This window comes from Quercus robur, chromosome 7, assembly GCF_932294415.1.
Source record: "Quercus robur chromosome 7, dhQueRobu3.1, whole genome shotgun sequence".
NCBI lineage: Eukaryota > Viridiplantae > Streptophyta > Magnoliopsida > Fagales > Fagaceae > Quercus > Quercus robur.
In genome coordinates, this window is record NC_065540.1 from 33062048 (window position 1) to 33074880 (window position 12833).

Genomic DNA, 12833 nt, shown 5'->3' on the forward strand with positions numbered 1-12833 from the left:
GAACCAAGGCCTTGCATGGTCCTCGGACCCAAGCCTATGGGGAAACCAAGTACAAAAAAGAAATCTTAGAAGTAATGGACAGAACCAAGGCCTTGCATGGTCCTCGGACCCAAGCCTATGGGGAAACCAAGTACAAAAAAGAAATCTTACAAGTAATGGACAGAACCAAGGCCTTGCATGGTCCTCGGACCCAAGCCTGTGGGGAAACCAAGTACAAAAAAGAAATCTTACAAGTAATGGACAGAACCAAGGCCTTGCATGGTCCTCGGACCCAAGCCTATGGGGAAACCAAGTACAAAAAAGAAATCTTACAAGTAATGGACAGAACCAAGGCCTTGCATGGTCCTCGGACCCAAGCCTGTGGGGAAACCAAGTACAAAAAAGAAATCTTACAAGTAATGGACAGAACCAAGGCCTTGCATGGTCCTCGGATCCAAGCCTGTGGGGAAACCAAGTACAAAAATGAAATCTTACAAGTAATGGACAGAACCATGGCCTTGCATGGTCCTCGGACCCAAGCCTGTGGGGAAACCAAGTACAAAAAAGAAATCTTACAAGTAATGGACAGAACCAAGGCCTTGCATGGTCCTCGGACCCAAGCCTATGGGGAAACCAAGTACAAAAAAGAAATCTTAGAAGTAATGGACAGAACCAAGGCCTTGCATGGTCCTCGGACCCAAGCCTATGGGGAAACCAAGTACAAAAAAGAAATCTTACAAGTAATGGACAGAACCAAGGCCTTGCATGGTCCTCGGACCCAAGCCTGTGGGGAAACCAAGTACAAAAAAGAAATCTTACAAGTAATGGACAGAACCAAGGCCTTGCATGGTCCTCGGACCCAAGCCTATGGGGAAACCAAGTACAAAAAAGAAATCTTACAAGTAATGGACAGAACCAAGGCCTTGCATGGTCCTCGGACCCAAGCCTGTGGGGAAACCAAGTACAAAAAAGAAATCTTACAAGTAATGGACAGAACCAAGGCCTTGCATGGTCCTCGGACCCAAGCCTGTGGGGAAACCAAGTACAAAAAAGAAATCTTACAAGTAATGGACAGAACCAAGGCCTTGCATGGTCCTCGGACCCAAGCCTGTGGGGAAACCAAGTACAAAAAAGAAATCTTACAAGTAATGGACAGAACCAAGGCCTTGCATGGTCCTCGGACCAAAGCCTATGGGGAAACCAAGTACAAAAAAGAAATCTTACAAGTAATGGACAGAACCAAGGCCTTGCATGGTCCTCGGACCCAAGCCTGTGGGGAAACCAAGTACAAAAAAGAAATCTTACAAGTAATGGACAGAACCAAGGCCTTGCATGGTCCTCGGATCCAAGCCTGTGGGGAAACCAAGTACAAAAATGAAATCTTACAAGTAATGGACAGAACCATGGCCTTGCATGGTCCTCGGACCCAAGCCTGTGGGGAAACCAAGTACAAAAAAGAAATCTTACAAGTAATGGACAGAACCAAGGCCTTGCATGGTCCTCGGACCCAAGCCTATGGGGAAACCAAGTACAAAAAAGAAATCTTACAAGTAATGGACAGAACCAAGGCCTTGCATGGTCCTCGGACCCAAGCCTCTGGGGAAACCAAGTACAAAAAAGAAATCTTACAAGTAATGGACAGAACCAAGGCCTTGCATGGTCCTCGGACCCAAGCCTGTGGGGAAACCAAGTACAAAAAAGAAATCTTACAAGTAATGGACAGAACCAAGGCCTTGCATGGTCCTCGGACCCAAGCCTATGGGGAAACCAAGTACAAAAAAGAAATCTTACAAGTAATGGACAGAACCAAGGCCTTGCATGGTCCTCGGACCCAAGCCTGTGGGGAAACCAAGTACAAAAAAGAAATCTTACAAGTAATGGACAGAACCAAGGCCTTGCATGGTCCTCGGACCCAAGCCTGTGGGGAAACCAAGTACAAAAAAGAAATCTTACAAGTAATGGACAGAACCAAGGCCTTGCATGGTCCTCGGACCTAAGCCTATGGGGAAACCAAGTACAAAAAAGAAATCTTACAAGTAATGGACAGAACCAAGGCCTTGCATGGTCCTTGGACCCAAGCCTATGGGGAAACCAAGTACAAAAAAGAAATCTTACAAGTAATGGACAGAACCAAGGCCTTGCATGGTCCTCGGACCCAAGCCTGTGGGGAAACCAAGTACAAAAAAGAAATCTTACAAGTAATGGACAGAACCAAGGCCTTGCATGGTCCTCGGACCCAAGCCTATGGGGAAACCAAGTACAAAAAAGAAATCTTACAAGTAATGGACAGAACCAAGGCCTTGCATGGTCCTCGGACCCAAGCCTATGGAGAAACCAAGTACAAAAAAGAAATCTTACAAGTAATGGACAGAACCAAGGCCTTGCATGGTCCTCGGACCCAAGCCTATGGGGAAACCAAGTACAAAAAAGAAATCTTACAAGTAATGGACAGAACCAAGGCCTTGCATGGTCCTCGGACCCAAGCCTGTGGGGAAACCAAGTACAAAAAAGAAATCTTACAAGTAATGGACAGAACCAAGGCCTTGCATGGTCCTCGGACCCAAGCCTGTGGGGAAACCAAGTACAAAAAAGAAATCTTACAAGTAATGGACAGAACCAAGGCCTTGCATGGTCCTCGGACCCAAGCCTGTGGGGAAACCAAGTACAAAAAAGAAATCTTACAAGTAATGGACAGAACCAAGGCCTTGCATGGTCCTCGGACCCAAGCCTGTGGGGAAACCAAGTACAAAAAAGAAATCTTAGAAGTAATGGACAGAACCAAGGCCTTGCATGGTCCTCGGACCCAAGCCTATGGGGAAACCAAGTACAAAAAAGAAATCTTAGAAGTAATGGACAGAACCAAGGCCTTGCATGGTCCTCGGACCCAAGCCTATGGGGAAACCAAGTACAAAAAAGAAATCTTACAAGTAATGGTCAGAACCAAGGCCTTGCATGGTCCTCGGACCCAAGCCTGTGGGGAAACCAAGTACAAAAAAGAAATCTTACAAGTAATGGACAGAACCAAGGCCTTGCATGGTCCTCGGACCCAAGCCTATGGGGAAACCAAGTACAAAAAAGAAATCTTACAAGTAATGGACAGAACCAAGGCCTTGCATGGTCCTCGGACCTAAGCTTGTGGGGAAACCAAGTACAAAAAAGAAATCTTACAAGTAATGGACAGAACCAAGGCCTTGCATGGTCCTCGGACCCAAGCCTGTGGGGAAACCAAGTACAAAAAAGAAATCTTACAAGTAATGGACAGAACCAAGGCCTTGCATGGTCCTCGGACCCAAGCCTCTGGGGAAACCAAGTACAAAAAAGAAATCTTACAAGTAATGGACAGAACCAAGGCCTTGCATGGTCCTCGGACCCAAGCCTATGGGGAAACCAAGTACAAAAAAGAAATCTTACAAGTAATGGACAGAACCAAGGCCTTGCATGGTCCTCGGACCCAAGCCTGTGGGGAAACCAAGTATAAAAAAGAAATCTTACAAGTAATGGACAGAACCAAGACCTTGCATGGTCCTCGGACCCAAGCCTGTGGGGAAACCAAGTACAAAAAAGAAATCTTACAAGTAATGGACAGAACCAAGGCCTTGCATGGTCCTCGGACCAAAGCCTATGGGGAAACCAAGTACAAAAAAGAAATCTTACAAGTAATGGACAGAACCAAGGCCTTGCATGGTCCTCGGACCCAAGCCTGTGGGGAAACCAAGTACAAAAAAGAAATCTTACAAGTAATGGACAGAACCAAGGCCTTGCATGGTCCTCGGATCCAAGCCTGTGGGGAAACCAAGTACAAAAATGAAATCTTACAAGTAATGGACAGAACCATGGCCTTGCATGGTCCTCGGACCCAAGCCTGTGGGGAAACCAAGTACAAAAAAGAAATCTTACAAGTAATGGACAGAACCAAGGCCTTGCATGGTCCTCGGACCCAAGCCTATGGGGAAACCAAGTACAAAAAAGAAATCTTAGAAGTAATGGTCAGAACCAAGGCCTTGCATGGTCCTCGGACCCAAGCCTGTGGGGAAACCAAGTACAAAAAAGAAATCTTACAAGTAATGGACAGAACCAAGGCCTTGCATGGTCCTCGGACCCAAGCCTGTGGGGAAACCAAGTACAAAAAAGAAATCTTACAAGTAATGGACAGAACCAAGGCCTTGCATGGTCCTCGGACCCAAGCCTGTGGGGAAACCAAGTACAAAAAAGAAATCTTACAAGTAATGGACAGAACCAAGGCCTTGCATGGTCCTCGGACCAAAGCCTATGGGGAAACCAAGTACAAAAAAGAAATCTTACAAGTAATGGACAGAACCAAGGCCTTGCATGGTCCTCGGACCCAAGCCTGTGGGGAAACCAAGTACAAAAAAGAAATCTTACAAGTAATGGACAGAACCAAGGCCTTGCATGGTCCTCGGATCCAAGCCTGTGGGGAAACCAAGTACAAAAATGAAATCTTACAAGTAATGGACAGAACCATGGCCTTGCATGGTCCTCGGACCCAAGCCTGTGGGGAAACCAAGTACAAAAAAGAAATCTTACAAGTAATGGACAGAACCAAGGCCTTGCATGGTCCTCGGACCCAAGCCTATGGGGAAACCAAGTACAAAAAAGAAATCTTACAAGTAATGGACAGAACCAAGGCCTTGCATGGTCCTCGGACCCAAGCCTCTGGGGAAACCAAGTACAAAAAAGAAATCTTACAAGTAATGGACAGAACCAAGGCCTTGCATGGTCCTCGGACCCAAGCCTGTGGGGAAACCAAGTACAAAAAAGAAATCTTACAAGTAATGGACAGAACCAAGGCCTTGCATGGTCCTCGGACCCAAGCCTATGGGGAAACCAAGTACAAAAAAGAAATCTTACAAGTAATGGACAGAACCAAGGCCTTGCATGGTCCTCGGACCCAAGCCTGTGGGGAAACCAAGTACAAAAAAGAAATCTTACAAGTAATGGACAGAACCAAGGCCTTGCATGGTCCTCGGACCCAAGCCTGTGGGGAAACCAAGTACAAAAAAGAAATCTTACAAGTAATGGACAGAACCAAGGCCTTGCATGGTCCTCGGACCTAAGCCTATGGGGAAACCAAGTACAAAAAAGAAATCTTACAAGTAATGGACAGAACCAAGGCCTTGCATGGTCCTTGGACCCAAGCCTATGGGGAAACCAAGTACAAAAAAGAAATCTTACAAGTAATGGACAGAACCAAGGCCTTGCATGGTCCTCGGACCCAAGCCTGTGGGGAAACCAAGTACAAAAAAGAAATCTTACAAGTAATGGACAGAACCAAGGCCTTGCATGGTCCTCGGACCCAAGCCTATGGGGAAACCAAGTACAAAAAAGAAATCTTACAAGTAATGGACAGAACCAAGGCCTTGCATGGTCCTCGGACCCAAGCCTATGGAGAAACCAAGTACAAAAAAGAAATCTTACAAGTAATGGACAGAACCAAGGCCTTGCATGGTCCTCGGACCCAAGCCTATGGGGAAACCAAGTACAAAAAAGAAATCTTACAAGTAATGGACAGAACCAAGGCCTTGCATGGTCCTCGGACCCAAGCCTGTGGGGAAACCAAGTACAAAAAAGAAATCTTACAAGTAATGGACAGAACCAAGGCCTTGCATGGTCCTCGGACCCAAGCCTGTGGGGAAACCAAGTACAAAAAAGAAATCTTACAAGTAATGGACAGAACCAAGGCCTTGCATGGTCCTCGGACCCAAGCCTGTGGGGAAACCAAGTACAAAAAAGAAATCTTACAAGTAATGGACAGAACCAAGGCCTTGCATGGTCCTCGGACCCAAGCCTGTGGGGAAACCAAGTACAAAAAAGAAATCTTAGAAGTAATGGACAGAACCAAGGCCTTGCATGGTCCTCGGACCCAAGCCTATGGGGAAACCAAGTACAAAAAAGAAATCTTAGAAGTAATGGACAGAACCAAGGCCTTGCATGGTCCTCGGACCCAAGCCTATGGGGAAACCAAGTACAAAAAAGAAATCTTACAAGTAATGGTCAGAACCAAGGCCTTGCATGGTCCTCGGACCCAAGCCTGTGGGGAAACCAAGTACAAAAAAGAAATCTTACAAGTAATGGACAGAACCAAGGCCTTGCATGGTCCTCGGACCCAAGCCTATGGGGAAACCAAGTACAAAAAAGAAATCTTACAAGTAATGGACAGAACCAAGGCCTTGCATGGTCCTCGGACCTAAGCTTGTGGGGAAACCAAGTACAAAAAAGAAATCTTACAAGTAATGGACAGAACCAAGGCCTTGCATGGTCCTCGGACCCAAGCCTGTGGGGAAACCAAGTACAAAAAAGAAATCTTACAAGTAATGGACAGAACCAAGGCCTTGCATGGTCCTCGGACCCAAGCCTCTGGGGAAACCAAGTACAAAAAAGAAATCTTACAAGTAATGGACAGAACCAAGGCCTTGCATGGTCCTCGGACCCAAGCCTATGGGGAAACCAAGTACAAAAAAGAAATCTTACAAGTAATGGACAGAACCAAGGCCTTGCATGGTCCTCGGACCCAAGCCTGTGGGGAAACCAAGTATAAAAAAGAAATCTTACAAGTAATGGACAGAACCAAGACCTTGCATGGTCCTCGGACCCAAGCCTGTGGGGAAACCAAGTACAAAAAAGAAATCTTACAAGTAATGGACAGAACCAAGGCCTTGCATGGTCCTCGGACCAAAGCCTATGGGGAAACCAAGTACAAAAAAGAAATCTTACAAGTAATGGACAGAACCAAGGCCTTGCATGGTCCTCGGACCCAAGCCTGTGGGGAAACCAAGTACAAAAAAGAAATCTTACAAGTAATGGACAGAACCAAGGCCTTGCATGGTCCTCGGATCCAAGCCTGTGGGGAAACCAAGTACAAAAATGAAATCTTACAAGTAATGGACAGAACCATGGCCTTGCATGGTCCTCGGACCCAAGCCTGTGGGGAAACCAAGTACAAAAAAGAAATCTTACAAGTAATGGACAGAACCAAGGCCTTGCATGGTCCTCGGACCCAAGCCTATGGGGAAACCAAGTACAAAAAAGAAATCTTAGAAGTAATGGTCAGAACCAAGGCCTTGCATGGTCCTCGGACCCAAGCCTATAGGGAAACCAAGTACAAAAAAGAAATCTTACAAGTAATGGACAGAACCAAGGCCTTGCATGGTCCTCGGACCCAAGCCTGTGGGGAAACCAAGTACCAAAAAGAAATCTTACAAGTAATGGACAGAACCAAGGCCTTGCATGGTCCTCGGACCCAAGCCTATGGGGAAACCAAGTACAAAAAAGAAATCTTACAAGTAATGGACAGAACCAAGGCCTTGCATGGTCCTCGGACCCAAGCCTGTGGGGAAACCAAGTACAAAAAAGAAATCTTAGAAGTAATGGACAGAACCAAGGCCTTGCATGGTCCTCGGATCCAAGCCTATGGGGAAACCAAGTACAAAAAAGAAATCTTAGAAGTAATGGACAGAACCAAGGCCTTGCATGGTCCTCGGACCCAAGCCTATGGGGAAACCAAGTACAAAAAAGAAATCTTACAAGTAATGGACAGAACCAAGGCCTTGCATGGTCCTCGGACCCAAGCCTGTGGGGAAACCAAGTAGGAAAAAGAAATCTTACAAGTAATGGACAGAACCAAGGCCTTGCATGGTCCTCGGACCCAAGCCTATGGGGAAACCAAGTACAAAAAAGAAATCTTACAAGTAATGGACAGAACCAAGGCCTTGCATGGTCCTCGGACCTAAGCCTATGGGGAAACCAAGTACAAAAAAGAAATCTTACAAGTAATGGACAGAACCAAGGCCTTGCATGGTCCTCGGACCCAAGCCTATAGGGAAACCAAGTACAAAAAAGAAATCTTACAAGTAATGGACAGAACCAAGGCCTTGCATGGTCCTCGGACCCAAGCCTGTGGGGAAACCAAGTACAAAAAAGAAATCTTACAAGTAATGGACAGAACCAAGGCCTTGCATGGTCCTCGGACCCAAGCCTATGGGGAAACCAAGTACAAAAAAGAAATCTTACAAGTAATGGACAGAACCAAGGCCTTGCATGGTCCTCGGACCCAAGCCTGTGGGGAAACCAAGTACAAAAAAGAAATCTTAGAAGTAATGGACAGAACCAAGGCCTTGCATGGTCCTCGGACCCAAGCCTATGGGGAAACCAAGTACAAAAAAGAAATCTTAGAAGTAATGGACAGAACCAAGGCCTTGCATGGTCCTCGGACCCAAGCCTATGGGGAAACCAAGTACAAAAAAGAAATCTTACAAGTAATGGACAGAACCAAGGCCTTGCATGGTCCTCGGACCCAAGCCTGTGGGGAAACCAAGTACAAAAAAGAAATCTTACAAGTAATGGACAGAACCAAGGCCTTGCATGGTCCTCGGACCCAAGCCTATGGGGAAACCAAGTACAAAAAAGAAATCTTACAAGTAATGGACAGAACCAAGGCCTTGCATGGTCCTCGGACCTAAGCCTATGGGGAAACCAAGTACAAAAAAGAAATCTTACAAGTAATGGACAGAACCAAGGCCTTGCATGGTCCTCGGACCCAAGCGTGTGGGGAAACCAAGTACAAAAAAGAAATCTTACAAGTAATGGACAGAACCAAGGCCTTGCATGGTCCTCGGACCCAAGCCTGTGGGGAAACCAAGTACAAAAAAGAAATCTTACAAGTAATGGACAGAACCAAGGCCTTGCATGGTCCTCGGACCCAAGCCTCTGGGGAAACCAAGTACAAAAAAGAAATCTTACAAGTAATGGACAGAACCAAGGCCTTGCATGGTCCTCGGACCCAAGCCTATGTGGAAACCAAGTACAAAAAAGAAATCTTACAAGTAATGGACAGAACCAAGGCCTTGCATGGTCCTCGGACCCAAGTCTGTGGGGAAACCAAGTACAAAAAAGAAATCTTACAAGTAATGGACAGAACCAAGGCCTTGCATGGTCCTCGGACCCAAGCCTGTGGGGAAACCAAGTACAAAAAAGAAATCTTACAAGTAATGGACAGAACCAAGGCCTTGCATGGTCCTCGGACCCAAGCCTGTGGGGAAACCAAGTACAAAAAAGAAATCTTACAAGTAATGGACAGAACCAAGGCCTTGCATGGTCCTCGGACCCAAGCCTATGGGGAAACCAAGTACAAAAAAGAAATCTTATAGGTAATGGACAGAACCAAGGCCTTGCATGGTCCTCGGACCCAAGCCTGTGGGGAAACCAAGTACAAAAAAGAAATCTTACAAGTAATGGACAGAACCAAGGCCTTGCATGGTCCTCGGACCCAAGCCTGTGGGGAAACCAAGTACAAAAAAGAAATCTTACAAGTAATGGACAGAACCAAGGCCTTGCATGGTCCTCGGACCCAAGCCTATGGGGAAACCAAGTACAAAAAAGAAATCTTACAAGTACAAAAAAGAAATCTTACAAGTAATGGACAGAACCAAGGCCTTGCATGGTCCTCGGACCCAAGCCTATGGGGAAACCAAGTACAAAAAAGAAATCTTACAAGTAATGGACAGAACCAAGGCCTTGCATGGTCCTCGGACCCAAGCCTGTGGGGAAACCAAGTACAAAAAAGAAATCTTACAAGTAATGGACAGAACCAAGGCCTTGCATGGTCCTCGAACCCAAGCCTATGGGGAAACCAAGTACAAAAAAGAAATCTTACAAGTAATGGACAGAACCAAGGCCTTGCATGGTCCTCGGACCCAAGCCTGTGGGGAAACCAAGTACAAAAAAGAAATCTTACAAGTAATGGACAGAACCAAGGCCTTGCATGGTCCTCGGACCCAAGCCTGTGAGGAAACCAAGTACAAAAAAGAAATCTTACAAGTAATGGACAGAACCAAGGCCTTGCATGGTCCTCGGACCCAAGCCTATGGGGAAACCAAGTACAAAAAAGAAATCTTACAAGTAATGGACAGAACCAAGGCCTTGCATGGTCCTCGGACCCAAGCCTGTGGGGAAACCAAGTACAAAAAAGAAATCTTACAAGTAATGGACAGAACCAAGGCCTTGCATGGTCCTCGGACCCAAGCCTGGGGGGAAACCAAGTACAAAAAAGAAATCTTACAAGTAATGGACAGAACCAAGGCCTTGCATGGTCCTCGGACCCAAGCCTGTGGGGAAACCAAGTACAAAAAAGAAATCTTACAAGTAATGGACAGAACCAAGGCCTTGCATGGTCCTCGGACCCAAGCCTGTGGGGAAACCAAGTACAAAAAAGAAATCTTACAAGTAATGGACAGAACCAAGGCCTTGCATGGTCCTCGGACCCAAGCCTGTGGGGAAACCAAGTACAAAAAAGAAATCTTACAAGTAATGGACAGAACCAAGGCCTTGCATGGTCCTCGGACCCAAGCCTATGGGGAAACCAAGTACAAAAAAGAAATCTTATAAGTAATGGACAGAACCAAGGCCTTGCATGGTCCTCGGACCCAAGCCTGTGGGGAAACCAAGTACAAAAAAGAAATCTTACAAGTAATGGACAGAACCAAGGCCTTGCATGGTCCTCGGACCCAAGCCTATGTGGAAACCAAGTACAAAAAAGAAATCTTACAAGTAATGGACAGAACCAAGGCCTTGCATGGTCCTCGGACCCAAGTCTGTGGGGAAACCAAGTACAAAAAAGAAATCTTACAAGTAATGGACAGAACCAAGGCCTTGCATGGTCCTCGGACCCAAGCCTGTGGGGAAACCAAGTACAAAAAAGAAATCTTACAAGTAATGGACAGAACCAAGGCCTTGCATGGTCCTCGGACCCAAGCCTGTGGGGAAACCAAGTACAAAAAAGAAATCTTACAAGTAATGGACAGAACCAAGGCCTTGCATGGTCCTCGGACCCAAGCCTATGGGGAAACCAAGTACAAAAAAGAAATCTTATAGGTAATGGACAGAACCAAGGCCTTGCATGGTCCTCGGACCCAAGCCTGTGGGGAAACCAAGTACAAAAAAGAAATCTTACAAGTAATGGACAGAACCAAGGCCTTGCATGGTCCTCGGACCCAAGCCTGTGGGGAAACCAAGTACAAAAAAGAAATCTTACAAGTAATGGACAGAACCAAGGCCTTGCATGGTCCTCGGACCCAAGCCTATGGGGAAACCAAGTACAAAAAAGAAATCTTACAAGTACAAAAAAGAAATCTTACAAGTAATGGACAGAACCAAGGCCTTGCATGGTCCTCGGACCCAAGCCTATGGGGAAACCAAGTACAAAAAAGAAATCTTACAAGTAATGGACAGAACCAAGGCCTTGCATGGTCCTCGGACCCAAGCCTGTGGGGAAACCAAGTACAAAAAAGAAATCTTACAAGTAATGGACAGAACCAAGGCCTTGCATGGTCCTCGGACCCAAGCCTATGGGGAAACCAAGTACAAAAAAGAAATCTTACAAGTAATGGACAGAACCAAGGCCTTGCATGGTCCTCGGACCCAAGCCTGTGGGGAAACCAAGTACAAAAAAGAAATCTTACAAGTAATGGACAGAACCAAGGCCTTGCATGGTCCTCGGACCCAAGCCTGTGAGGAAACCAAGTACAAAAAAGAAATCTTACAAGTAATGGACAGAACCAAGGCCTTGCATGGTCCTCGGACCCAAGCCTATGGGGAAACCAAGTACAAAAAAGAAATCTTACAAGTAATGGACAGAACCAAGGCCTTGCATGGTCCTCGGACCCAAGCCTATGGGGAAACCAAGTACAAAAAAGAAATCTTACAAGTAATGGACAGAACCAAGGCCTTGCATGGTCCTCGGACCCAAGCCTGGGGGGAAACCAAGTACAAAAAAGAAATCTTACAAGTAATGGACAGAACCAAGGCCTTGCATGGTCCTCGGACCCAAGCCTGTGGGGAAACCAAGTACAAAAAAGAAATCTTACAAGTAATGGACAGAACCAAGGCCTTGCATGGTCCTCGGACCCAAGCCTGTGGGGAAACCAAGTACAAAAAAGAAATCTTACAAGTAATGGACAGAACCAAGGCCTTGCATGGTCCTCGGACCCAAGCCTATGGGGAAACCAAGTACAAAAAAGAAATCTTATAAGTAATGGACAGAACCAAGGCCTTGCATGGTCCTCGGACCCAAGCCTGTGGGGAAACCAAGTACAAAAAAGAAATCTTACAAGTAATGGACAGAACCAAGGCCTTGCATGGTCCTCGGACCCAAGCCTGTGGGGAAACCAAGTACAAAAAAGAAATCTTACAAGTAATGGACAGAACCAAGGCCTTGCATGGTCCTTGGACCCAAGCCTATGGGGAAACCAAGTACAAAAAAGAAATCTTACAAGTAATGGACAGAACCAAGGCCTTGCATGGTCCTCGGACCCAAGCCTGTGGGGAAACCAAGTACAAAAAAGAAATCTTACAAGTAATGGACAGAACCAAGGCCTTGCATGGACCTCGGACCCAAGCCTGTGGGGAAACCAAGTACAAAAAAGAAATCTTACAAGTAATGGACAGAACCAAGGCCTTGCATGGTCCTTGGACCCAAGCCTATGGGGAAACCAAGTACAAAAAAGAAATCTTACAAGTAATGGACAGAACCAAGGCCTTGCATGGTCCTCGGACCCAAGCCTATGGGGAAACCAAGTACAAAAAAGAAATCTTAGAAGTAATGGACAGAACCAAGGCCTTGCATGGTCCTCGGACCCAAGCCTATGGGGAAACCAAGTACAAAAAAGAAATCTTACAAGTAATGGACAGAACCAAGGCCTTGCATGGTCCTCGGACCCAAGCCTGTGGGGAAACCAAGTACAAAAAAGAAATCTTACAAGTAATGGACAGAACCAAGGCCTTGCATGGTCCTCGGACCCAAGCCTATGGGGAAACCAAGTACAAAAAAGAAATCTTACAAG